The 26,592-nt window shown below is 45.9% G+C and overlaps 1 long non-coding RNA gene and 2 pseudogenes across 1 annotated transcript in view; 1 reads left to right on the forward strand and 2 right to left on the reverse strand.

Moving 5' to 3' along the window:
- Positions 1,129-1,732, reverse strand: Gm7482 (predicted gene 7482; annotated as a pseudogene).
- Positions 13,588-26,592, reverse strand: part of Gm39023 — a 29,399-nt gene continuing 16,394 nt past the window's right edge. The window contains exon 3 of the long non-coding RNA XR_882151.2: positions 13,588-14,395. This is a non-coding gene — a long non-coding RNA (predicted gene, 39023). The remainder of the gene's footprint in view (positions 14,396-26,592) is intronic.
- Gm44720 lies at positions 17,327-17,530 on the forward strand (annotated as a pseudogene).

The following is a 26,592-nucleotide window of genomic DNA, read 5'->3' on the forward strand; positions in this document are numbered from 1 at the left end:
AGTTTCCGGGATTGTGTGTTATTTCCATTCAGTATGTTAAATTTACTAGGGCAGCTAAATTGTCAAAAAGTCTTTTTCAGTATATGTTACAGAATTGGATGGCTGAATTTGAACAGATCCTTCGGGAATTGAGACTTCAGGTCAACTCCACGCGCTTGGACCTGTCCCTGACCAAAGGATTACCCAATTGGATCTCCTCAGCATTTTCTTTCTTTAAAAAATGGGTGGGATTAATATTATTTGGAGATACACTTTGCTGTGGATTAGTGTTGCTTCTTTGATTGGTCTGTAAGCTTAAGGCCTAAACTAGGAGAGACAAGGTGGTTATTGCCCAGGCGCTTGCAGCTCTAGAACATAGTGCTCCCCCTGATATATGGTTATCTATGCTTAGGCAATAGGTCGCTGGCCACTCAGCTCTTATATCTCACGAGGCTAGACTCATTGCACGGGATAGAGTGAGTGTGCTTCAGCAGCCCGAGAGAGTTGCACGGCTAAGCACTGCAATGGAAAGGCTCTGCGGCATATATGAGCCTATTCTAGGGAGACATGTCATCTTTCATGAAGGTTCAGTGTCCTAGTTCCCTTCCCCCAGGCAAAACGACACGGGAGCAGGTCAGGGTTGCTCTGGGTAAAAGCCTGTGAGCCTAAGAGCTAATCCTGTACATGGCTCCTTTACCTACACACTGGGGATTTGACCTCTATCTCCACTCTCATTAATATGGGTGGCCTATTTGCTCTTATTAAAAGAAAAGGGGGAGATGTTGGGAGCCGCGCCCACATTCGCCGTTACAAGATGGCGCTGACAGCTGTGTTCTAAGTGGTAAACAAATAATCTGCGCATGTGCCGAGGGTGGTTCTTCACTCCATGTGCTCTGCCTTCCCCGTGACGTCAACTCGGCCGATGGGCTGCAGCCAATCAGGGAGTGACACGTCCTAGGCGAAGGAGAATTCTCTTTAATAGGGACGGGGTTTCGTTTTCTCTCTCTCTTGCTTCTCGCTCTCTCTTGCTTCTTGCACTCTGGCTCCTGAAGATGTAAGCAATAAAGCTTTGCCGCAGAAGATTCTGGTTTGTTGTGTCTTTCCTGGCCGGTCGTGAGAACGCGTCTAATAACACTTTTTTTTTTTTAAGTTGGAAACTAACTTTATTTGTTCTAGGGCATTGGCCAGAGTCCCCTTAGAACTTCTGAAACTGCTTCTTGGTGCCAGCAGCCTTGGTGACCTTGAGCACATTTAGTGGAACAGTCTTGCTCAGGGGCCTGCACTCTCCAACAGTGACAATGTCTCCAATCTGTACATCCTGGAAACGGGGGGTGGGGTGGGGGGACGGGGGGACGGGGACAGGTGCACAGACAAGTTCTTGTAACGCTTATCAAAGCGATTGTATTTTCGGATGTAATGGAGATAGTCTCGGCAGATGACAGTGGTCCTCTGCATCTTCGTCTTCGTCATGCACGACTCCAGACAGGATCCGACCTCGGATGGAGACATTACCAGTGAAGAAGCATTTCTTGTCTATGTAGGTCCCCTCAATGGCCTCCTTGGGCATCTTGAAGCCTATACTGATGGTTTTGTAGTACCGAGGGAGTTTTTCCTTGCCGGTTTCTCCCAGCAAAGTATGCTTCTTATTTTGAAAGATTGTAGGCTGCTTTGGGTAAGCACACTCTTTCTGAATGTCCACCATCTTCCAGGCAGCCTGAGAAAAGGAGTAGGCCCACTCCCAGCTTCCTTATTCCAAGAAATCATTTTTTTTAAGGATACAAAATAATCAGGCATGGTGCAAGCTTTTTTTTATCCCATTACTGGGGAGGCAGAGGCAGGATCTCTTTGGGTTTAAAGCCAGTCTGATTTACACAGGGACCTACAGGACAGACAGGACTTCATAGAAAGACTGTTTCAAAGGAAAAAAAATAATAAGAAAAGAGAAAAAAACAAATACAAAATGTCAAGAATAAGTTTTGGAGACTGGCTGTAGCCTAAGACACACTAGGGAGTAATGAGACACACTAGGGGGTAATGAGTGTGCCAATCATTTTGATTTAACATTGTTGTAATGCATCCAAGCCTCAAAACTTCTGGTTATCTATCTGAAATATTTACAATTTTTATTCTTCCACTGAAAGTAAATTATCAAGAAAATGGCTCAAATCAGCATCTCCAACAAGCAGGCCAGGAATATCAAACAAAGAAGGCAGATTGGAGCAAGATCCGGGAGCCTTGCTAGGGGTTAGGGGAATGGAAGCCAGCCTAATGAGATGGGGTTCACCCTGGCAAAAGATCTGCTAAGGTGTCAGAGAGGCCATGAAAACTGCAGCCACCAGCCATAACAAATCTCCATGTATAAACGCCAAAGAAGGCCTAGCTCCCCTACTGGCCTGGTGGCAGGCAGCCGGCCAAGCTGAATTCGTCCTATGGTTTGATTGCCAAGGAGATATTCTGCCTGGTCCCTATGGCAGGGAAGAGAAAGATCTGAATCTCCCCCTGAAGGTGACAGTCTGGTGTGGTACCCCAATGGCACAGAGACCCACAGACTGGGAGGGACCCAGAAGTTTCATCTCCCAAGGATCTAGAAGGATCAGGCAAGCAGGTAGGCTCAGGTCTAGAAGTGTATCCATCATTTTTGCTTTGTGTTTTACTTTGTAAAGTGTTGTCAAATGGTAGAATGACCAATTGGCTTGGATTGCCAAGCTCAGCACAGAGTTCTGAGCTGGGCTGTACTGCTCAAATACGTCCCTAGAATTCCAGAAGCTGTCCTTTCCACAGAGACCATTCTGCTAGTGGAAAACAAAACAAAACAAAACAAAACAAAACAAAACAAAACAACAAGTTCCTTGACCTTGGTGTGGAGGCTGGAAATACAAAGTTTCATCTGCTGGGGTGTGTCTACCACAGCATGTTCCCCTCCAGTACCTTATCATCTCCTGACTCTCACTCCTACGTCTTGTAGATCAAGGGGAGGGGATTGGGGGAGGTCAGGATAGGCAGAAATTTCTCTAATGCTGGTGGCCCCTGGATCAGCTGATTTGGGTTCCGTAGCATACGAAGGAGGAGAAGGTGAGCCATGTCCCACCGCACTGTCAGGGTACTGTTGGGAACAAGGAAGCAGAAGGTCTTCTCAAGTAAACATAAGTAAAGCAGGATTTCCTAAGCTGCTGGAGACCCCAGGCCACCCATGTGGAAGCACAGAACTGCTCTCCGCCGCCTACATGGTCTGGCTTCTATAGAGGTCTTCAGGTACCTGCTCTCTGTCTATGGCTCTGCTGCCTGTTGGAAGTTCTGGCTAACTTAGGCCAGCAGACTCAAACCACAGGTTCACAGGCCCAGCCATGGAGGTCTTGAAGGTAGAGTTGCCAGAGAGAACATAGAAACACTTCCCCAAACCTTCAGGATATGTTTCGACTACATCATTGCAATGTTTATTTCAAATTCAAATACAACAAACCATCCAACAATTTCATTTGCTAAACCCTGGCAGCAGTAGTCAGGGAAGACCCAGTGTGGAGGATGGTTAGTGTGGGAAGCATGAATTACCTCCTGCCAGCTGTTTTCTGAGTTCACCCATGTGTGTGCCTGCCCCCACTGATGCCGCTAAAGCTACCCCAGCAGCACCCCATGCACAGTGGGAAGCTACAGACGTTACAGAAGAAACACCAAAGAAGACCATCATACGGAACAAAGATAGAGAAAAGGCAGCAAGCTGCCCCCACTGCCCATTGGGACACAGCCACCTGACAGCCACCACCTTGTCTCTTTGCAGATGACTGCTCCCAGCAATGATTGTGTGAAGCCAAGCCACACAGTAGCCTTGGTGCTTGTTCTGAAGCTAGAGCAAACCTGGAAACTGGTCCAAGACTGCTGCTCCATCCATGTTAAGTGTCCAGGAGACAATCATTCAGACCCTTGGAGGCAGGGATGCTGTTGGAGGCAGGGATGCTGCCTCACACACCAAGAGGTAACCCAAGGGAAGTAAGGCCTCTGGACATTGTGCACTCTACATCCTTAGACCCAGTGCTTGCCTGAGTGATCTAAAGGTTGGCAATGGTATTTGAGCTTGCCCAGACCTGGGATAGCTGAATTCCTCTCAGGACAGTAGGCTGGATAACTGGCTCCATTCACATGGGGAGACCTGCCAGACTAACTACTATTTAAAATGATCGTTCAACCAGGGAGATGGTAAAGGCACTTGTCACCAAACCTAATGCCCTGAGTTTGAACCCCAGAGCCCACATGATACAAGGAGAGAAACAATTCCTCCTCAGACATGTACATGTCTGCACATGTACATATGTGCACACACACACAATGTTAAATATATATGTGGTTTTTTGTTTTGGTTTTGTTTTGGTTTTTTGTTTTTGGTTGGTTGGTTGGTTTTTTGAGACAGGGTTTCTCTGTATAGCCTGGGCTGTCTGGAACTCACTCCGTAGACCAGGCTGGCCTCAAATTCAGAAACCCACTTGCCTCTGCCTCCCAAGAGCTGGTGGTATTAAAGGCATGTACTACCATCACCAGACTGAAAATATCTACTTGTAAAAGGGCTTAGTCCTCAGGTTCTTTCCTGACAGGCAATGTTGTCACGTGACATGGTATAAAAGGACTCCATGGCCACAGGGCAAGTGGAGCCCCAGGCTATCCTCTCTGGACAGGTTTGTGGTTTTTTCCTAGGAAGTGAATATTTTGCAAGGTCAGAGACTCTTGTCTTCTGCAGGCCCTCTCCCACCTGCACTCCTACCATGTGAAGTTATGGTGAGCAGATGCTCCCAGATGTGAGCAGGCTGCCAGTTGCATGTGGTATCTCCCCACCCTCCATTTAGAAGAAAAAAGACTCAGAAGGGCTAGAGGTGCAATAAGCCATCTCAAAGTCTCGGAGGTGCAATCTCTAGCTATACCTGGGACTTCAGAAATGCTTCATCCATTAAGAAACTCCAATCTAGGACTGGAGAGATGGCTCAGCAGTTAAGAGCACTGACTGCTCTTCCCAGAGGTCCTGAGTTCAAATCCCAGCAACCACATGGTGGCTCACAACCATCTGTAATGAGATCTGATGCCCTCTTCTGGTATGTCTGAAGACAGCTACAGTGTACTTACATATAATAAATAATTAAATAAATCTGAAAGAAAGAAAGGAAGGAAGGAAGGAAGGAAGGAAGGAAGGAAGAAAGAAAGAAAGAAAGAAAGAAAGAAAGAAAGAAAGAAAGAAAGAAAGAAAAAAGAAAGAAAGAAGGAAAGAAGGAAAGAAGGAAAGAAGGAAGGAAGGAGAGAGAGAGAGAGAGAAAGAAAGAAAGAGAGAGAGAGAAAGAAAATCCAGTCTAAGGGCAAGAGGGTGTCCCCCAAGGCTCAGTTCATATGGTACAGCCTGAGGCGAGAGGCTCCTCCCTTCCAGAGTGCTTGTGTTTGACTGGGTGGAGCATAGGTGCACAGGACTAAGTGCTGGGGGCCCTTGAGACCCCACAAGCACAGTGCTTTTGAGACCCCACAAGTGCAATTTGTGGTTTTATTTGCCAGACCTCAGTGTGAGACCCAATCAGAACCGAGTGCTGGTTCAGTGGATGAATGTCAGTAAAAAGGAGAGTGTTTCAGTCAGACAATCTGTAATTCTGTGGGATGGGTGTTGGCTCATGCTAATGATATCAAGTGTACACACACACACACACACACACACACACACACACACACACACACGTGTGCGCACTCACTCAAAAATCACCATACATGAAAAATGTGTGAAGTACAATTAATGTGTTGATTGTCGCCGGGCACGGTGGCATATGCCTTTAATCCCAGCAGTCGGGAGGCAGAGGCAGGTGGATTTCGGAGTTTGAGGCCACCCTGGTCTACAAAGTGAGTTCCAGGACAGCCAGGGCTCTACAGAAAAACCCTATCTTGAAAAATACCCCCCGCCAAAAAATTCTGCTGATTGTCTACCTCCAGCGTAGCCGCACGCACTGCACAGCGATGACTGACTGTTTCCTCTACTGGTCTCTAGTTCTTAGATGTGTCAGCTCAAAGCCGGGGCCCAGCATCATGAAAAGGGATTGTAGTATATACCACTAGCCTGAGAAAAAGTCCAAACTCACTATTCAGTGTATGGTTTCTATTGAATACACACCAATTTCACACTATGGCTTAGTCAAAAAGTCCTGTCAGGCCACTGGCATGTGTATGTACAGACATCTACAGGGACAGACAAACGTGCACACATGCCAACGGAAAGTCATCACCTGTAGGCTGAATACAGATTTTTCTTGAAACTTGTATCATCTTGTAGACCATAACACGTAGTGTGTGTGTGTGTGTGTGTGTGTGTGTGTGTGTGTGTTTATATATGCACATATGTGTATAGGTTTTCCAGGTAACTTGTATTACTTCTGGTGCGTCCGCTGCTGAGCAGCCCTGTTCACTCCAAGAGAAAGAAAATGTTAATAAACCGAAAGCGCCCTGGCTTCTCAGGAAATAAGCTGGCAGGATTTTTAGTAAGAGCAGGATCTGAGCCAGTGTTGAAGGGCCTATGAACTGACTGCCGGAAGGGCTCAGGCGTGGGAGGCAGGAAGTCAGTCTAGCCTCTCTGCCTTTGACGCCCTAAGCAGTTTGGCCTTCTTAAGCAGTTAGTTACCTGTAAAATAATCAGAGCCAGCTCCTGTGACCTGTCTGTGATGAAACTGCCTCATACGAGGATCCAGACGTGACGCCAGGGCTCTTCCTCACTCTCACAGTCAAAAGCTTTCACCTTACACACTAGCCCAAGCTGTTCCCACAACCCTGTGACAAAGTCCCTTTAGCAGCAGCCCCATTCTTGTGCCCTACAACACACCAAAGGACTACCACAGACAAAAACCTTGAAACAAAAAAACACCAGGGCTGAGCCCACCCCCTTAGCATGTATAAGATACACACAGGAAGGAAGTGGCTGGCTGATTCAAGGAGGCAGGGCTACAATGTCTCCAGGAAGGAATATTTTCCAACCAGTTCACCCTGCCTGTGGTTTTGAACAAGATTTCAGACATAGCTCTAGCCAGTCCCCAGCCCCCTGCTGTGTCGCTCCTGGACCCTCCACCAACATGGGCAGCAGCTGCTGTCTAGACACAGCAACAAGGGTGGGTGCCCATGCAGGAAGTCATCCAGCAGGCTGCTCTGCTCAATGGTCTTGGAGTTGGAAGCAAGCAAGAGAGGCACAAGCTGCTTGTGGTGGGAGCAGGAAGGGCCAGGCCCTGCCTGGTGGGCAGGGAAGAGGACATTCCCCCCTGCCTCTTGCTGGGTACTCCCGGAGATGACTCATCAGCAAACCTGTTTTTGGTTTCTGCTCATAACTAGCTCCAGGTCTCAGCAGATCCAGCTCTGAGCTCCAGGGTCTCTCCAAACAGGACCCTCCCTGGATTGGAAGTTTCTTCTCTGTGTCTGTGACTGGGAGGGCTTACAGGAAGGATCCAGTTCTGAGCTCTTCCATCCCCTGCCCTTCTGTGTCCAAAGCTTCCCCTCTGTTAAAGCTCTTGTTGCAGGGTAGGCAAGAACACTGGGGCACTTCCCACTCTGCCATGGACACTGGCACTCTGTCCTTCCTCCCTGTCCTCTGCTCACGTCCTATCTGGTGTCAGCTTTAGCAACTTTCTGGACTCTCCAGATGGAAAGTCCCTCTTTCTTACTGCCTCTAATCTGACACCATAACCAATGGCAACTATGTATCCAGCCATGTGAGTCCAACTGAGTCACTTCAACTTGCTGAGCTTCAGTTCTACATCTGTAGGGTAGGCATGTTGAGAGATGCCAACAGAGATGAAGCAACCATTGTGAAGCAAGGAGCTGAGCACCTAGAGCTGGTCCAGGACCCTGGTAGACACTAACACCAGGGCAGAGGGTGCTGAGTGATCTTTTTTCCAGGCAGTGGCCACTCCCCCCCTTCAATCAGATTAGCCAGTTCCCCCACATCTCCACCCACAGTCTTGCCTGCATATGGTAGGTCTGACATGTAGTTGAGGGCCAGCAGACTCCACGTAGAGGAAGGCAGCCAAAACCCCAGAAGAGCCAACAACCTCTCCCATAGAGAAGAACAGATAGAGAGCAGATGGAGCCTTTACTGTTAGGGGCTGCCTGGGCCAGACACCCATTTCACAGACTACAGGTGCCAGTCAGTGAGGCCCACACAGGAACAGGGCTGGGTCCTCCATAGAGAGCTTACAGCTAAGCTCTCAGAGTGGGTGGCATTGAAGTGCCATTCCCCAGGACAACAAAGCCTGCAGGTAGGGAGGCTTCTTGACTGGTGACAGTCAGAACAGAGCTAGAGGTCATGGACTTGGCCTTGGAACTGAGGAGCTGGAGCCCTTTCTCCTAGACTGTCCTTGCCTCCATGAATGGACAGCAACAGGGTACAAATCTGAAGGCCAGGGAAGGAGAAAACCAGTCCAATGTCCCAGGACTCTATAGGGATCACTCTCAGAGGGTCGTTGTCTTGGCCCATTCCTGGGTGACCAAATTCTCTTGGTGGTTTAAAAATAAAGGTCATATGGACACATCTTTCTATGAGTGGACCCTGACCTGTGACCTTTGGAGACACCAAATCTGGAAAGCACTGGCCACCACCCAGCACCAAGACCCGGTATTCTCTGGAGTTGCCATTTGGACTCTATAGTGGTAGCACCTGTGTTCAGGCAGACTGCAGCCAGCATGCAGGGAGAGGCAGGAGGCCCACGCTGTCCACCAGAATGCTCTACCGCTGTGTCTAGTGGAGTTGCCAAGGTCATTTAAACCTTCCAGGCAGGGTCTCAGGATCAGAGCTATGTAGACATTCAAGCCAGGCCCAAGAGTGATAACTCCCTCTAGTGGGACTAGCCAAGTACAGTGCCAAAGCAGATTCACTGCTCAGAATTCCAAGTCAGAGATCCATTGGATATTTCTGCAGAACCAAGAGTGTGAAGATGCCAGGCCCTGTGCAGACCAGTACACCTGGCCTCGACCTTAGTGGAGTGAATCGATTGCATCTCTGTGTGGCAATCTTGGAGTAAGACTGTTGCTGCCTGAAGCTAGAAACAGTAGGGTTTGGACTTAACCTTCCCTACACAAGCTACACTGATTCAATGTTTCCGGTTGTCATGGCAGACCTTCTACCCTCGGAGTAAGTCCAAGGCCTCAACTTGTACCCAATGCCTGGTAATCCCAGCTGGGAAGAGCTGTGCCCACTGGTCCCGTCGTATCTAGTCAAGGACATTAGTCATGGCTTTCCTGTCCCTCTCTTCTGTACCACCAGTTTTCCATTTCTCCAAGACTGCCCTCAACACATTATGTTTAAGTTGACCCTCCATCTTCCTCTTCCCCTGGGACAGAGGAGCAAGGATCAGATGTTCCCCACACTGAAGTGCCTCTACACACCTTGTCTTGCTCTGAGAACACTCTGACAGGAATGTGGGGGGCAGAGATGAGGGGCAAACAGAGAGGTGGCTGGTCAGCTGTGAGCCTGAACCCTGGAGAGCAAGTGGAGACCCTGGGTTGAAGAAGCTACTCCAAGCTCTGGGAAGTGAGATGGTCAGAGGCCTCAGGACAGGGGAAGGGTGGCAGGAAGTGGCCCTGGATCAGCAAGGGCTGAGAGAATTCAGTGTAACACTTGTTAGGAAGATGCTTGAGGCCTTAGCAAGGCAGAGAGAGGCAGAAAGCTAGGACTTCTAACTCTGCCTTTGTGGTTTTCCCTCCCAGACCAGACATCTCAGTATCAGCGTGAACTTGTTTTGAGCTGAGCTCTGCTCCCAAGTCTCCTCACAGATCATGAAAGACATACTGGATAGGAGCAGACAGCTCCAAAGCAACTTAACTGAACTTCAGAAAAATGCTCCAGAATCTTCATAAGAACTCAGAACAGCAGGCTGGAGAGATGGCTCAGCAGGTAAGAGCACTGACTGCTCTTCGGAAGGTCCTGAGTTCAAATCCCAGCAACCACATGGTGGCTTACAACCACCCATAAAGAGATCTGACACCTTCTTCTGGTGTGTAGCTGAAGATAGCTACAGTGTACTTTATTATGTATTTTTATTATACATAATAAATAAATAAATCTTTGGGCCAGAGCGAGCAGGGACTGAGTGAGCAGAATTGGTCAGAGCTAGCAGGGCTGACCTGAGTGAGCGGAGGTCCTAAAATTCAATTCCCAACAGCCACATGAAGGCCCACAATTATCTGTAGAGCAACAGTATACTCACATACATAAAATAAATAAAATAAATCTTTAAAAAGAAAAAAAGAACTCAGAACAGTGAAGGCTATGTAGCATGCGTGAAGCCATGGGACTGAGCTAGGACCAGACATAAAAAAAAATTTTAATGAAACACTTTTCTTAGATGATCTTAGCTTGTGCACATACACTTTATTCAAGGTGACCAAATATTTATAATACCAAACCAGTATTATAAAAGACAGACAGACAGGGAGGAAGGGAGGGAGGGAGGGAGGGAAGAAGGCATGCAGGCAGACAGGCAGACAGACAGACAGACGGAAGGAAGGAAGGAAGGAAGGAAGAAAGAAAGAAAGAAAGAAAGAAAGAGAGGAAGAGAAAGAAAAAGAAAAAGAAAGAAGGGAAATAAATAGGTGCAATGTTTCTACGGGCTGGGTACGGTGCTGTAATCCAATAATTGTGAGACAGAGGCAAAAAAGAATTACAAATGTCCATTGCCAGCCAAGGGCTACCCAGTGAAACCCTATCTTGAAACCCAAGACTGCTTGGTTGGATATTAGTGCTTGCTGTATATGAATGGCAATCTGAGCTCAGACCCCAGAACCCATGTAACAAGCCAGGCAAAGTCCTGAATATTCCTGTAACCTCATTGCTGTGGAGAGGGGTAGAAACAGGAAGACTGCCAGGGCTAGCTGCCAGCCTACGTTGGCAAACTCTGTTACCTAAGGATTAAGTCTACCATGTCTGAATAGCTCCTCTGAGCTTGGTGAAAAATGGAGGAGTCCTTTTTCCAGCAGGGGTTCCTCTTCTTGTCTGGGGAGCCTCACTCCCCACACCATCTACCTGAGGAAGGACACCTAGCACTAGGAAAAGCTACAAGTTCACCTTCCCCTTTCCCAGTAAGAACCAGCCCAGCAAGTACCTGAGATTCCTGGAATGCCTCTCCATACAAATGAGGTATTGACCCTACTTTAAACTCTATCCAGTGATTTTACATTCACCCTGAAAACTCCTTCCCAGTCTTCAAGGTTCATATAGAGACCTTAGTCACCCGGAATAAAGTGTATATGCACAAGTTAAGATCATCTAAGAGGGGTGTTTCATTAAAATCTTCATGCCCTCCCCACCCCTGCACTCACTCACAGCCCGACTAGGATCCTGCAGACCCCACCTGTTTCAGAGTCCACTTCTTCCTTCCAGCCAGGTGTACTGTGACACCTGGACACCCTAAAGGAAGAAACAGAGGATGTAGAACCACAACTGGACCCCAACACATACCAGAAACCTAGCCAAAACTCTGTAAGCTTCAGGTTCATGGAAAGACTTTTGCCTCAAAGGCATAAAGGAAGCACGGAGTGACGGAGGAGGACATTCGATGCCCTCTTCTGGAGTCTGCGTGTGCACAAGCACACGTGCACTCACCACATTCATGCACCACACACAGGCACACATGAAGTAAACAAGTGCGTACACAAACAAATTCAAACAAAACAAAGCAACAGCTGCAGAACTCCAAGTGGGAACACAGATATTTACCAGGCAATGAAAACAGACATCACAAGAAAGGGCCAATAGCCAGTCCAATGGGCTGGTTCAAAGCCCATCACAGAGAGCAGAGGGAAGAGACAGGTGGCCAAGCTTATGGATAGAGGAGTGGAGGGCAGTTATCCTTGGATACATGAAAGATCCAGGGAAAAGCCTCATTCCCATCCATACCTCAGGCAACCATGCTCTTGGAGGCTTCTGTGCTTCCTCTCGCCTCCTTCCTCCTCTCCAGTCTTCCTTACTGAGAAATACGTAAACATTCAGAAGCGTCTTTTGAACGTGGGCCTTCAGCTTAGCCAGTTTGGTAAAGCAAACACCGATAGAGCCAGGGCAGCTAGAGCATCCCTCTGCCTCCGGGCTCCCTTCCCTGCCACCCTGCCACCTGCAGCCCGGACACCATAGCACCACTCCCTTCAGCTGCTTGGCAAATTCCCACATCACACCTTCTGTGGTCATAAGACATCCAGTGGACAGGGCTCTCTATATACCTGGCAGCAACTACTACTGCTGCTGCTTTTCCTCCTCCTCCTCCTCCTCCTCCTCCTCTTCCTCATCTTTCTTTTCCTCTTCTTCCTCCTTTTCTTCCTCCTCTTCCTCCTTCTCTTCATTCTCCTCTTCCTCTTCCTCCTCCTCCTTCATATTATGGTCCTAAGAATAAAACCACATACCCCCCCCCAATGCAGCTGAGAACTCATTTTTGTTGCACTGTAAAATCCATTCCATGAACAAATGCTCTTCATTCCTTCCTACTATGGATGGAACATTTTTCTTCCTTTTAAGGGTCAAAGGGGACAGTTTAGGCCACAGAAGTGGGTAACCTCAAGCTTAGTCACTTCCCATTTACAGCATGGAAGCTCTAAGTCTGAGATCAGTCAAAATCCTGTGAGGTTGCAGATGACTTCCTTATTGCCCCGCCCTCATGAGGAGAGGAAAGGCCCTAAGTCTTACCTTTCATGAGGCCCCATTGGCAGGATCTGACCACTGCCAAAGACTTTGACAGAGCACCTGGCAAAACCAACTTAAGGGAGGAAAGGTTTGTTTTGGTTCACCGTTTGAGGGTAAAGTCCACTACAGGAGGAAAGGCATTTGCTGGTAATTGAATTCTGTCCTTGGTGGGGGTTGTCTTTGTTACTTCTCTATTGCTGTGACAAAACGCCATAACCAAAGCAACTTTCTAAAAGAAAGTATTTAATCTGGTGATCATGGTTCCAGTGGGTTAGAGAACTAACTATAAACCATTGCAATATCTATCCTTTATAAATTGTCCAACCTGTGAGGTTCTGCTATAGCAGAAAAAGGACAAAAATGCTACTTCAAACCTCTGACCCTTCCCAGTCTCATTCACAGATGAGGGAACTGGAGGAAGTGCAAAAACTTGGCCAAGGTCACAAAGGACGTATCCAAGATAGAAGTTATTTTTGGAGGGATGTCCTGAAGTCCACACTCTTGGCCTTATGCTATGTGGAGAGAAATAAAGAGGAAAATATATATACAATACATAATCAAACAGTGGGTTTGGTATTTGTATTGGATAAATAAGAAAAGATGAAATGAGGCAAAGGAAAGGCCCAGTCACCATGAAAAAACAAGTAGAAAAATTTAACTATAAATATATTAAAAGCATCCCATCTCACCAGCAGGCAGAGAATAAAAATCAAGGCTTCAAGTAGTATCTTGGTTACCTTTCCATTGCTGTGAGAGACACTATGACCAAGGCAACTTATAGAAGAAAGAGTTTATTGGGGCTTACAATTTCAGAGGGTGAGCCCATGGCCACCAAGACAGGGAGTATGACAGCAGGCAGGCAGGCAGGCAGGGTACTAATGCAGTAGCTAAGAGTTTACATCTTGATCAGTAAGCACCAGGCACAAAAAAGGGGGTGGGGAGGGGGGAGGGGAGGGAGAAAGAGGGGGAGGTGAAGAGAGAGAGAGAGAGAGAGAGAGAGATCTAGCTGGAACATCAAAGGCTGGAATATCAAAGCCCACCCCCGATGACACACCTCCTACAAGGCCACACCCCCTAATTATTCCCAAACAGGAAACACATATCCAAACATACGAGCCTATGGGGGCCCTTCTCATTTGAACCACCACAGGCTCTGAGAATGCTGCTAAGAATATCTCTTCTGTATTCATCTGCAATGCACACACTAGTAGAAATGTAACATCAGAGGCTAATGGTTACATCTTTCATGGGGGGGGGGACGACATTGCACTATCATCGTCCAAGATGACTATACTACTAGCAGTGTTCTCAGTTTCTGAAACTCCAAATGCTTAGTGGCATTTGGTGTCATTAGTCTTTTGATGTGTGAAGCTTTGTGTTGGTGATTATTTGGTGTGCAGCTCTGCAGAACCTCACAGCTTAAAGCAGGCATGCTTTCTTTTCACCCTTGTAACTCTGTAGCACCAGGAAAGGAGTCGCACAAGAACATCAAGCTAAAAACCATAATATATGCAGAGGACCTCGCACAGACCCACGCAGGCTCCTTGATTGCTGCTTCAGTCTCTGTGAGAACCTCTGGGGCCTGCTTAGTTGATTCTCTGGACCCTGTTGTCTGGTGTCCTCAAGCCCTCTGGGTCCTACAATCCTTCCTCCCCCTCTTCTGTTGTGTTCCAACAAGCTCTAAATAATACTTGCCTCTGCTCTCGTCAGCTACAGGAGGAAGCCTCTCTGATGACAATCGGACTGGGCACCAACCTATGAAGATAGTAGAATATTACTGGGAATCACTTCATTGACTTTTATTTCTTTTGCCAGTTGTGTTTGGTTCTGCCCTGGGTCTCTAAGACATCCAGCTTCCTGTTCCTGGCTATCCAGGCAGTGTCTGGCGGCGTCACAGGTCAGGGTCTGTTCGCAGATTTCCTGAACTGCGGAGGCATTCACAGAACGATAGGAGGAGCTACACTTGAGCCTCAAGGCGAGGGCTGAAAGATCTATTGACCTTGGTGGAAGGAACAGGGAAGTTTTTGAATAAGAACAGATGTACTGTGTATATTTCAGCAATTGTTTCTGCTAGCTTGTGGCTTTTCTTCCCATGGTACAATGGGGTATAAAAAGGTTGTGAAAAATAAATGTGGAACTGTGGCAGCACGCACCGGCAGTCTTCCCAAGTCTATCTCTTGTCTCTATCTTTTTTCTATCTTTCCTATAAACATCCTCACTCCCCTCTCGGGGAATGTTCGACTTCCGGCACAGTCTGGCATGGGTTCCCTCTCATGGTTAGGCCGGTTTTCGGTTGGTTACAACCTCTGAGCCACCACTGTCCCCTCACATCTTGCAGGCAGGACAGGTTGTAGGTCGAAGTTTCACGGTTGGTTTGGTGTCCCAGTCCCACCATTGGGAGTGTTGCCTAGTTACAGATGATGACCAGTTCAGGCTCCATATCCTCGGCTACTAGGAGTCCTCCCTAGGATCACCCTCACAGGTTCCAGGAAGTCTCAACTGCATTTTATTTCATTTATATGAGTACACTGATTTATATCAGATCCCATTACAGATGGTTGTGAGCCACGATGTGGTTGCTGGGAATTGAACTCAAGACCTCTAGAACAGCAGCCAGTGCTCTTAACCTCTGAGCCATCTCTCCAGTCCCTCTTGGGGCATTTTAAATTAGGTATTTGTTTCATTGTTGCTACTTATGTATAGCAAATCTTTATATAGTATAGATATTTGTTGTGTCCGGCCAGCAGACCACAACCTGGGTTCTAGCCTGGAAAGGCATTTTGGAAACCTGAAAGAGAAGAGGGGCTAGGTGGCGAGAGAAAGAAATGTAGCCAAGACAGTTATTCTGATCAAAGCTCAAATTTTACTGTTGCGACACTCAGTTATGAAGGAAGGGGGAGGGGACCCGATTCCCGCCGAATAATCTCAGGTCCAGTAGAAAGGTGAGCACGTGTGTGGCTCCGAACAGCAAAGCGGCAGGTTCCAGCAGTGGGCGTGGCAGAACGAATGAGCAGGAAGCTCCACCCCTGAGCAAGCAGGTTTCAGGCTGGGGGAGGGGAGACTACAGATATTGACTCCTCAGATGTGCGGTTTGTAAATACTGTTTTCCAATTCATACACTGCCTTTTCACTGTTCATTGTTTTTTTTCGGTGTGCATAAATATCATACCTAAGAAATTATCACCAAACCCAATAACCCAATGTCATGGAACTTTAATCCATTTTCTTCTAGGGCCTTATGGTTTCAGGTCCTTTTTTTTCCTTTCATCTTGTGTGTGTGTGTGTGTGTGTGTGTGTGTGTGTGTGTGTGTGTGTGTGTTGTGTGTTGTGTGAGGGCACATGCATGCATAATGTATATGTGGCACACGTATGCACATGCATATGGAGACCAGGGGTTGATGACAGAAGTTATTTCCAACTCTTTACATTACTCATTGAGTCAGTACCTCTTAGTCAAACCCAGAGCTCACCAATAGAGCTATTCTTGCTAGCCAGCTAGCTGTGGGGATCCTCTATCCCTGCCTTCAGAGTCTGGAATAACAGGCAGATGATATACTCAAATAAATCTTTATCTTTATGGCCATTAATGTCTGTAGCAGTGCAAGGCTGTACAGTGGGAAAAGACAGCATCTTTGATGATGTGAGCTGGGAGAGCTGAATAGCCACATCCTGATTGACATATGATTCCTAGCTTACAGCATAGGGAAAAGCTGAAAGGGGTGAATGATCCGAATGTAAGATCTGGAGGGAGACGCTGGGGAGGCAGCTGTGGTTTAGAATTATTATTATTCTTTTATTTATTTTTATTATCTGTGTTTTGATTATTTATATTTGATTATTATTGATTTTATTTAGGATTATCTCCCTTTTCTTATCCTAACTACAGGTTTGCCAATTTTGTTGACTTTTCAAAAGTACGAGCTCAGCTTTATGTTTCTGTTGTTTTTCCTTCTGTATTCCATTTATTTCTGGTCGAATATTTTTTTCTTTATGCTATTTACCTTGGTATATATTTTTTGAAAGTTTTTGTTCTTTGACATATTTACCGATGCATTAAATACATCTTAATCATATCCACTCCTAATTCTCTCCTTCCAACTACCCCTGATCCCTTCTCTAATGTATCTTCCGTCTATCATCAATTTCTGTCTTTTGATCTATAAGGCACTGAGTCTAATCAATGATATCCACATCATATGTGCATGGCTGTGGGATTATCCACCCAGGCATAGGCAACCTTCCATTTGTCACCCCTCAAGGAAAACGGACTCTGTCACCTGCCACGGTCTTCAGTTATCAATAGTTCTTGGGCTAGAGATGGAGCCTCAGGAGCCCTGTTCACAACCATGCTGAAATTTTCAAGTAGCTTGGTCCGCCTCAGGTAACCACAGCTGCTGTGAGTTCATGTGTACAACAGCCAATGCCCCGTCCGGAGTACAGCATTTCGCAGTGCTCCTCCCCAGCCTGTGACGCGTCCTTCCCACCTCTCCTCTTGTGGTGTTCCTTGAGTCTCGGTAGAGGCAAGGCATATAGATGCTTCACCTAGGCGTGAGTATTCACAATCACTTCTGAACTCTCTGAAGCGCTTTACAGCTCTACAGTATAGAGTAACAAAAACGTATGAACCGAAACATAGATATTTGGTAGCATAAAGGCTGCACTGACTAAAGAGCCTATGATCAGACGATGAGTTCCCAGAAAGGCAACGTGATTTAGTCCACGTCTCAGGAGCACCAGGATATGTTCACATTCAAAACTGACAAGTTCAATAAGAGGGTTCAGAGCAAGAAAATCAATGCAAAACTTCATGATGGAGTCTGTCAAAGCTACAAAGAAGTTCTTGAATGGTGTATAAAGCATGGTAAATACAAATCACTATCAAAGCCTTAAAAATATATTAAGTGCTTACAAAAGACAATGAGAGATTTTGGCCACATGTGTAGGCCATGTGTGCCTTTGAGATTTGTGAAAAATGTGTAAAGATATCATCGTTCAGTTTAATAAAGAGCTTATCCACGTTCATTGCTGTTCCATTCACCATAACTAGGAAATGGAGTAAACAGATGTCCTTCAACCTACAAATGGATAATGAGAATGTGGAATGTGGTGCATGTATGCTATGGAATACCATTCAACTGTAAAGAAAAAAATGAGATCATGAACTTTGAAGGCAAATGGATGAAAATAGAGAAATTTGTATTAGCTATGTAACTCAGACACAGAAAGACAAACATCACTTGTTCTCTCTCACTGAAGGCTCTCATAACTCCAAATAAAATAATTAAATAAATAAATAAAATCCTGGAGTAATTACAGAAAAAGTAAAAACAGGCTATTGCTAGTGTAGGAGATAGGGGAGCAATAAAGACAAAAATAGCAGGATACGCCGGGTGGTGGTAGCGCACGCCTTTAGTCCCAGCACTTGGGAGGCAGAGGCAGGCAGATTTCTGAGTTCGAGGCCAGCCTGGTCTACAGAGTGAGTTCCAGGACAGCCAGGGCTAAACAGAGAAACCCTGTCTCAAAAACCAAACCCAGGAAAAAAAAAAAAAACAGGATACAAATAATCTAGTGAGGGAATAGGGAAGAAGGAGCTCTAAGGAGATGGAGTTAGAGAAATACAGAAGAAGGAGGGAGGGTAAAATAATACTATAATAATAATATCTCTTAAAAGTCATAAAGAAGCCGGGCGTGGTGGCGCACGCCTTTAATCCCAGCACTCTGGAAGCAGAGGCCAGAGGCAGGCGGATTTCTGAGTTCGGGGCCAGCCTGGTCTACAAAGTTAGCTCCAGGACAGTCAGGGCTATACAGAGAAACCCTGTCTCGAAAAACCAAAAAAAAAAAAAAAAAAAGTCATAAAGAGTAAGAACTACTTACATACAATCTATAATAGACACAGTCAGTATATAAACAAACATATGTAGTTTAAATGGATTTTTCTCATCTGAGTTCACAATGCTTCCTCTAAGAGCCAAAGCCCACCTAGAGAAACCCCTGACAACAGGTATGAGATGCCCCCTTTTTTGAGTTGTTGTCCAGGGTTGTCCAAGAGATTCCCAAAAAATACAGGCTACTGCCATTACCTTTGGTTGGCCCCAAGAGGAGGAAGATAAATCTCTATTGTTAAAGATATAATGCATTTTAGACACAGGGCCCAGAAGCACAGTAGTGGCACACGGACCTTGGCAGTAACCAACAGCTCTCTAGTTGGACTTAAGACCCACTCAACAAGAGGGAAACCATTCCTGGTACTGGAAACCTAGCAACTACACAGGGCTAGTGACATCGTGGATCTTGGAGAACGAACAACAGCCATCACTGTGCCACCATAATCCCTAACTAGACTCTAAATATTTGTCTTTATATCAACAAATAACTGTAGTTCTTACCCCTCAAGGAAACTTCTCTTTGCAACAGATAGAGACCATTACATGCAGAGTTGTGTAGCCCACTACCAATGAATACGTCTAGAAAAAAAGCCCAGCCCTTAATGTTCAGGAAACATTGCAGAGGGAAGGGCAGAAAAATCGTGGGAGCCAGACAACAAGGATTTAGGTTGAGGCTATTTCTCTTAGGAACTCAGAAGTTACTCCAATAAGGTTTCACAAGCATGGCTGCCTAAACATGACCTGAACAAGATCAAGAGAAATGGATAAAGGGAACAGGGAAAAGCCTACAAGGCCTTGACCCTACACAAAGAACTAGGGGCAACTAAGGAATGTTGTCAGTGGGAGAATCAATTCTTTCCTAAGTGCTTCGTTCTGAAGGGATAACTATAAGAGAAAGGGGAAGAATGGGGTGTTCAAGGTCTTTTGACTTTAGATGAATCTCAGTTCCTTAAGCCTGTGTATTGGCTTTTTGGGCTCATCTGGTTGCAGGACTATGAGGAGTTCATAGTCTTCAGTTAGGAAGAGCTGAGTAAGGGATTGTAGTCTTCCTGAAACAGATTAGAAAGGAATCTTAAAATACAAGGACCAAAACTTAAAGCTAGAACTATCATGATGAGAGGCCCCCAAAAGGAGGTTATTGATATTATCCATGTGCCCCATAACCTTGTTCATCTGGATGGAGGAGGGGCTGTATTCTGGCTCACAATTCTGTTTTTTTGGTTTTTTTCTTTAACTGTCTGGCATTCTCCCTCAGACATCTGATAAATTTGTGTAGGCGCATCATCCCTCCCCTCTCATAGCACAGACTCCTCCGTTTTCTGCCATAGTGAAATCTAATCTCTGTCTGTTTTATAGTACAGTGGCTGCCAGGGAGTCCAACTGACTATGGCGATTTTCAGTGCTGTTCTGTACCAGTGTCAGATCGGCCTTGATTTGTTGGGGAAAGTGGCTGTGTCGGACTTGGAGTCCAGTGGCCCTTCCTCCTCGACCACAGCTCTTGCCATGGTTACTCCTAACAGCAGTGGAAGTAATATTTCATCCCCTTTGTTCAGATAGGGGTGGGCTGGTGATTTATTTTCTTCCCACGGATGACTGTAAGATCTAGAGCTAAGTACACAACTTGGCACAGGGGGTAATTGATGGGGCAGCCGGACAAGAGGCCACTGGTATACAAAATAGGTGCCATCAGAAGCACTCTTTGAGTTGGAGATTAGCCTGGTGTGCAGTTGGGAGGTCGTACTCAGTTGGCTTATATAGGCAGGGCCCAGAGGCAGGCCTGGAGCGTGGTGTCATTGGTTGAAGGGATTTTTAGTTAAGCCTATGCCCCAAATACGTAATTTGTCTTGCTGTCAGGTAGACCCAACAGTCTTTCTAGATCAGGTTGTATTTTAGAGAGCATCTTGTGGCTACCATTTATGAAAGGCAGCATTTCAAAGAGGGGAGCATGAGGAACAAAAGGGCTGCTTGAGAATTGGCTGTCCTGTTTCTATCTGAAAGAGAGTTTTATTATTAGGGGAGGTGCCAAGACTTTCCATGGATCCAAGGTATGAACAGAGACAGAGATGTCTACAGCCTTCAGCTCCTGGCAGAGGGTAGCCTTTGTAAGGAGGTCATTTTGCAATTAGATAACCATTTGAGGCCAAAATTCCATTTCCCAGAGTTTATAAGCTTTTAAGCTTAATTATCCAAACTATTATTCCTTGCTTCCCCACCCCCGCTCTGATCTATGTCCCAGAGGATTATGGTTACTGATTTGATGTAATCATCGGATCGGAGCCCCAGACCAGCCACCAGGAACGGTGAAATTCTGCAGAAAGACTATAATAGCAGATTTCTACAGTGGACAACATCAGGCCTCAGGATCCTACTCTACATAGCTACAACGTGTTGATGACCAGTCAAGACAGGCTGTAGAGACCTGTACAGTTAAGTTCTGTGTTGCCAGTAAGTCATAACACTATCTGTAAGACACTAGCTGGTTTTTTTTTTTCCTCATCTGCTGTTAAGGTAGACATGAATTATATAATAAACACCCTGACATGTAAGAGACTAAACCTGGAAGAGTGTGATAAATCTTCTCCTGAGAACCCCAGTTTTCCCTCTTTGTGATCCATCTCAGTTATGGGGACTGGAACATGGATAAGGGTAGGAAGAGCATCTCCTGCTGCTACCTCCTTCAAGGGGAACATATGTCATAGGTGAGGATGGTGAAAGGACCAGGGTCTACAGGGAAGCTGGGAGGGCTGAGGATAGGATGGGGAAGGACAATTTCCTATAGTGGTAGATAGAGGGGAGATCAGCAGTCTGTATACGGGAAGTAAAAGAGGGGGGGATGAAGGGATGAGAGAGGTTGAGGGCAGAGGCACAGGAGCCAGATGGGGGTCTGTAGAGTGACCAAGGTAGAAAGTTATCTGCAGGGTCAAAATTGGAGGTTGGTGGAGTTTGAGTGGTTGGAGATGAGACTTTGGTGGATTAGGAAAATGTGTTAGGCAGAAGAAATGTTATATAGAAAGGGTTAGCCAGGCTGGAGAGATGGCTTAGTGGTTGTCTTAGTCAGGGTTTCTATTCCTGCACAAACATCATGACCAAGAAGCAAGTTGGGGAGGAAAGGGTTTATTTGGCTTACACTTTCATACTGCTGTTCATCACCAAGGAAGTCAGGACTGGAACTCAAGCAGGTCAGGGAGCAGGAGCTGATGCAGAGGCCATAGAGGGATGTTCTTTACTGGCTTGCCTCTCCTGGCTTGCTCAGCCTGCTCTCTTATAAAACCAAGACTACCAGCCCAGAGATGGTCCCACCCACAAGGGGCCTTTCCCCCTTGATCACTAATTGAGAAAATGCCTTACAGTTGGATCTCATGGAGGCATTTCCTCAACTGAAGCTCCTTTCTCTGTGGTAACTCCAGCTGTGTCAAGTTGACACAAAACTAGCCAGTACAATTGACCCCTTGTCAACTTGACACACAAACACATCACTAGTAAGCCTCAACCCTTAATTTCTTATTCATCCCCAAGATCTAAACAACTTTAAAAGTCCCACAGTCTTTACATATTAAAAGTCAATCCCTTTAAAATGTCCAATATCTTCTAAAATCCAAAGTCTTTTTACAATTAAAAATCTCTTAACTGTGGGCTCCACTAAAATAGTTTCTTCTTTCAAGTGGGAAAATATCAGAGCACAGTCACAATCAAAAGCAAAAGTCAATCTCTAACCATCCAATGTCTGAGATCCAACTCACAATCTTCTGGGCTCCTCCAAGGGCTTGGGTCACTTCTCCAGCCATGCCCTTTGTAGCACACATGTCGTCCTCTAGGCTCCAGATGCCTGGACTCCACTGCTGCTGCTGCTCTTGGTGGTCATCTCATGGTACTGGCATCTCCAAAACACTGCATGACCCCTTCAGTCCTGGGCCGTCAATTGCAACTGAGGCTGCACCTTCACCAATGCCTTCCATGGCCTCTCACAGTGCCAAGCCTCAGCTGCTCTGCGTGACCCCTTCATGCCTTCAAAACCAGTACCACCTGGGTGACCCTTACACATTACCAAGTCCCACTGCAACAGGAGTACAACCTTGGCTATCTCTGGAACACAGCTTCTTTGTGCTTTCAGAAAACACTTCCCAAAAGATGTCACCTCAATGATGCTGGTCTCTTCTTAATCACCGCTAATTTCTTAGCTCCAGCTAACCAGCATCAATAGTCCCAGTAATGCAAAGTTTTTGCTTTGGTAGTTCTGGTATCTTGTTAATCACAGCTGATTCTTCAGCCCCAGCTAACCAGAACTACAGAATCTTCACAATCAAAACAGCAATGGCCCTGAAAAGAGTCTTTAATTTTCCCTCTGAAATTTCACAAACCAGACCTCCATCTTCTGCAGTGTTCTCAATATTATCTTCCAAGCTCCTACACAACATCCGACAGAGCTCTTAACAACGGATGGATCTTCAAGCCCAAAGTTCCAAAGTCCTTCCACAGTCCTCCCCAAAACATGGTCAGGTTGTCACAGGAATATCCCACTCTGCTGGTACCAATTTGTCTTAGTCAGGGTTTCTATTCCTGCACAAACATCATGACCAAGAAGCAAGTTGGGGAGGAAAGGGTTTATTTGGCTTACACTTCCCCTTTGCTGTTCATCACCAAAGGAAGTCAGGACTGGAACTCAAGCAGGTCAGGGAGCAGGAGCTGATGCAGAGGCCATAGAGGGATGTTCTTTACTGGCTTGCCTCTCCTGGCTTGCTCAGCCTGCTCTCTTATAAAACCAAGACTACCAGCCCAGAGATGGTCCCACCCACAAGGGGCCTTTCCCCCTTGATCACTAGTTGAGAAAATGCCTTACAGTTGGATCTCATGGAGGCATTTCCTCAACTGAAGCTCCTTTCTCTGTGGTAACTCCAGCTGTGTCAAGTTGACACAAAACTAGCCAGTACAGTGATTAAGAACACAGACTGCTCTACCAGAGGCTCTGAGTTCAATTCCCAGCAACCACATGGTGGCTTGCAACCATCTGTAATGGGATCCGATGCCCTGTTCTGGTCACAGTGATCTTACATACATAAAATAAATAAATCTCTTTTTTTAAAAAAAAGAAAGGGTCAGCCAAAGAGCTTTGTACACAAAGGACTTTGGGCCACTTTCCATTCTGTTTTATGAAGCTACTTAAACCAGTTAAGATATTAGAATTAAAATTCTGAACTCTGGCCAACGGTTATCATTGTCCAGGGTATATCAAGGCTAGATTTGCATTGAAAGATGAAAGTGACTCACAAAGTTTCCATTCTCTTTGTTGGATCTCCTTTAAGTTATCCTGTAAAGAGACTTTTGGCTGAGATAGTTCCCAGGCAGGTGAGGGATCAAGGTTTTAAAAATGAGGGTCAGATCCAGCTTCCAAGGAATCCCTCACGTTTCAGATTGACCAAATGTGCCTAGAAAATAGGACAGGCATCCCCAGACTCATACCTTCCAGGAGTCAAGAGATTTCCCAGTCATTGGGAAATTCTGAGTTTTGGAGCCTGTGGGGGCCTGTGGAAAGTTCCTGGAACTTTTGAGAGAATCTCAAAATCGAGAACAACTCCTGTGAGGCCCAGAAGAAACTTAACCAGGGAGCCTCCTAGTTAGGTCCCATGAGTCACCCTGACCAACATTTGGCTTTATTGGATGCCTGACCAAATGGAAAACAGCCTCTTATTTGGAGGTCTGACTATGTCGAGATGAAGCTGAGAAAAGTGGGAGAAAAAGTCTTAGATTTTTCTCGAAGGAAGGGAGATGATTCAGACATTCCACTTAGGCCGAGAGCTCTTATTCCTGCACATTTACCAGTTGTGCGTCTCTGTTGATCGCTACATATTCTAAAATGTTTCTCCAAGAAAAGCTGACAGGTGCACTCACTGGCCAGGCATTCCAGGCCAGACTCCAAGGGATCAGTGTGGTAGGTTGGGCGGTTTATAGGTGAGCAGGTGAACACGTATTCTCCACGTATAATACTTTCTTTGAGATGTAAAATTAGTCTACTTAAGAACTTTATTCTTTCTTAAATGCAGTTCTGTAGGTGTTTGTTACCTTTTTTAAAATTTTTAGTACTTTCTATTTGAACTCCAAACATTTTGACGTCTTTGTTTTATTTTCATTTACATTTGTCAATTCCTTTGTGATGTAGTGATTGGTTGGTTGTTTAGGAATGTGTTGTTTCATCTCCACATTCTTTGCTATTTCCCAGGCTTGCTTTTACTCCTGATCTTTAGTTATGTGGTTGGACAAAACACTTGGTCTGGTTTACACCTTAAACATTTTGTGGCTATTATATATATTCTTTGTATATGGTGCAGTATCCCATACATACATTTTATACACATGTATCCTGTGTGTTGAGCATAGCCCCTCATAGTCCTATTTATCTCTCACATTTTCTTTATCCACTCCTCTATTGTTGGAGTGTAGGTTGGTCCCCTGGGTTAGCTACTGTAACTAGTGCTCCAACACACTGATGTCCAAGAAGAGCTTCTGTCAGATGTGTCTGGGTAAGCATGTAGATTGTTGGACTGGATCATATGGTAGATCTATTGTCAGTTTTTAAGGCACTTTCATGTTAATTCCCATAATGGCTAGACTAGCTAAATCTTTATCCTTGCCAGCATCTGTTGTTAGCTGATACTCTGACTGGAGAAAGATGGAATCTCAATGTAGTTTTTAATTACATTTCTCTGATAGCCGGTAGTGTTATAAACTTTTTTGGTCTTTGTCGTTCTTTATTTTTATTTTATTCACTTTACATCATGATCACAGCCTCCCCCCCCCACCCCCCGCCACTTTACACCTCTCCTTCTCCTCAGAGAAGAGGAAGCCCACCCCACCATGGCACCATGGGTACCAACCCACCCAGGCACATCAAATGGCAGCTGTACTAAGGCATCCTCTCCCACTGAGGACAGAAAAGGCAGCTAGGGAATGGAATCCAAAGGCAGGCAACAGAGTCAGAGACAGCCCCTGCTCAAATTGTTAGAGGATCCATCTAAATGAAGACCAAGCTATGCATCTGCTACATATGTGTAGGGAGCCAGCCCACGCATGCTCTTTGGTTGGTGGTTCAGTCTCTGTGAGCCTTCATGGGCCCCGTTAGTTGACTCTCTAGATCTTGTTGTGGTGTCCTTGACCCCTGTATCTCCCTCAATCCTTCCACCACACACAAACTCTTTCACAAGACTCCCCAAGCCGCCTGTGAAGTTTGGCTGTGGATCTATGCATCTGCTTCCATCAGCTGCTGGATGAAGCCTTTCAGAAGACAACTATGCTAGGGTGCTCTCTGTAAGCATAGTATAGTATCAATAATAGTGTCAAGAGTTGGCTCCCTCCCATGGGGCAGTTCTCAAGTTGGGGTAGTCATTGGTTGGCCATTTCTTCAATCTCTGCTCCATCTTTACCCCTATACATCATGTAGGCTGAGTAATTTTTGGATTGAAGATTTTGTAGGTGGTTTGATGTTCCCCTCCCAACACTAGAAGTCCAGCTTGGCTACAGGAGGTGGTCACTTCAGTCTCCCTATCCCCTGCTTCTAGGAGTCTCAGCTAAGGTTAACCCTCACAGACTCCTGGGAGTCTTCTCATTACCAGGTCTCCCTCTAGTCCCAGAGACCCATCCACCAAATTCCATTCTCTCTCACAGTCCTCTAACCAACCTCACACTTGATCCCATCTCTGTTCCCCACACACACACCTTCCCTCCCTCCACCCATCTCCAATGTCTATTTTACTTCCCCTTCTGAGTGAGATTCATGCATCCTCCCTTGGGCCTTCCTTCTTACTTAGCTTCTTTGAGTATGTGGAGTGTAGCATGGTTAGCCTGTATTTTATGGCTAATCCTCCCTTATAAATGAGTACATAGCTTGCATGTCTTTCTGAGTCTGGGTTACCTCAGTCAGGATGAAATTTCCTGGTTCCATCCATTTGCCTGCCAGTTTCAGGATATCCTTGTTTTTAATAGCTGAGTTGTATTCCATTGTGTAAATGCACCAGGTTTTCTTTATCCATTCATCAGTTGAGGGACAGCTGGGTTGTTTCCAGTTTCTGCCACTTA

The sequence above is a fragment of the Mus musculus genome, chromosome 7, assembly GCF_000001635.26.
Source record: "Mus musculus strain C57BL/6J chromosome 7, GRCm38.p6 C57BL/6J".
Lineage (NCBI taxonomy): Eukaryota > Metazoa > Chordata > Mammalia > Rodentia > Muridae > Mus > Mus musculus.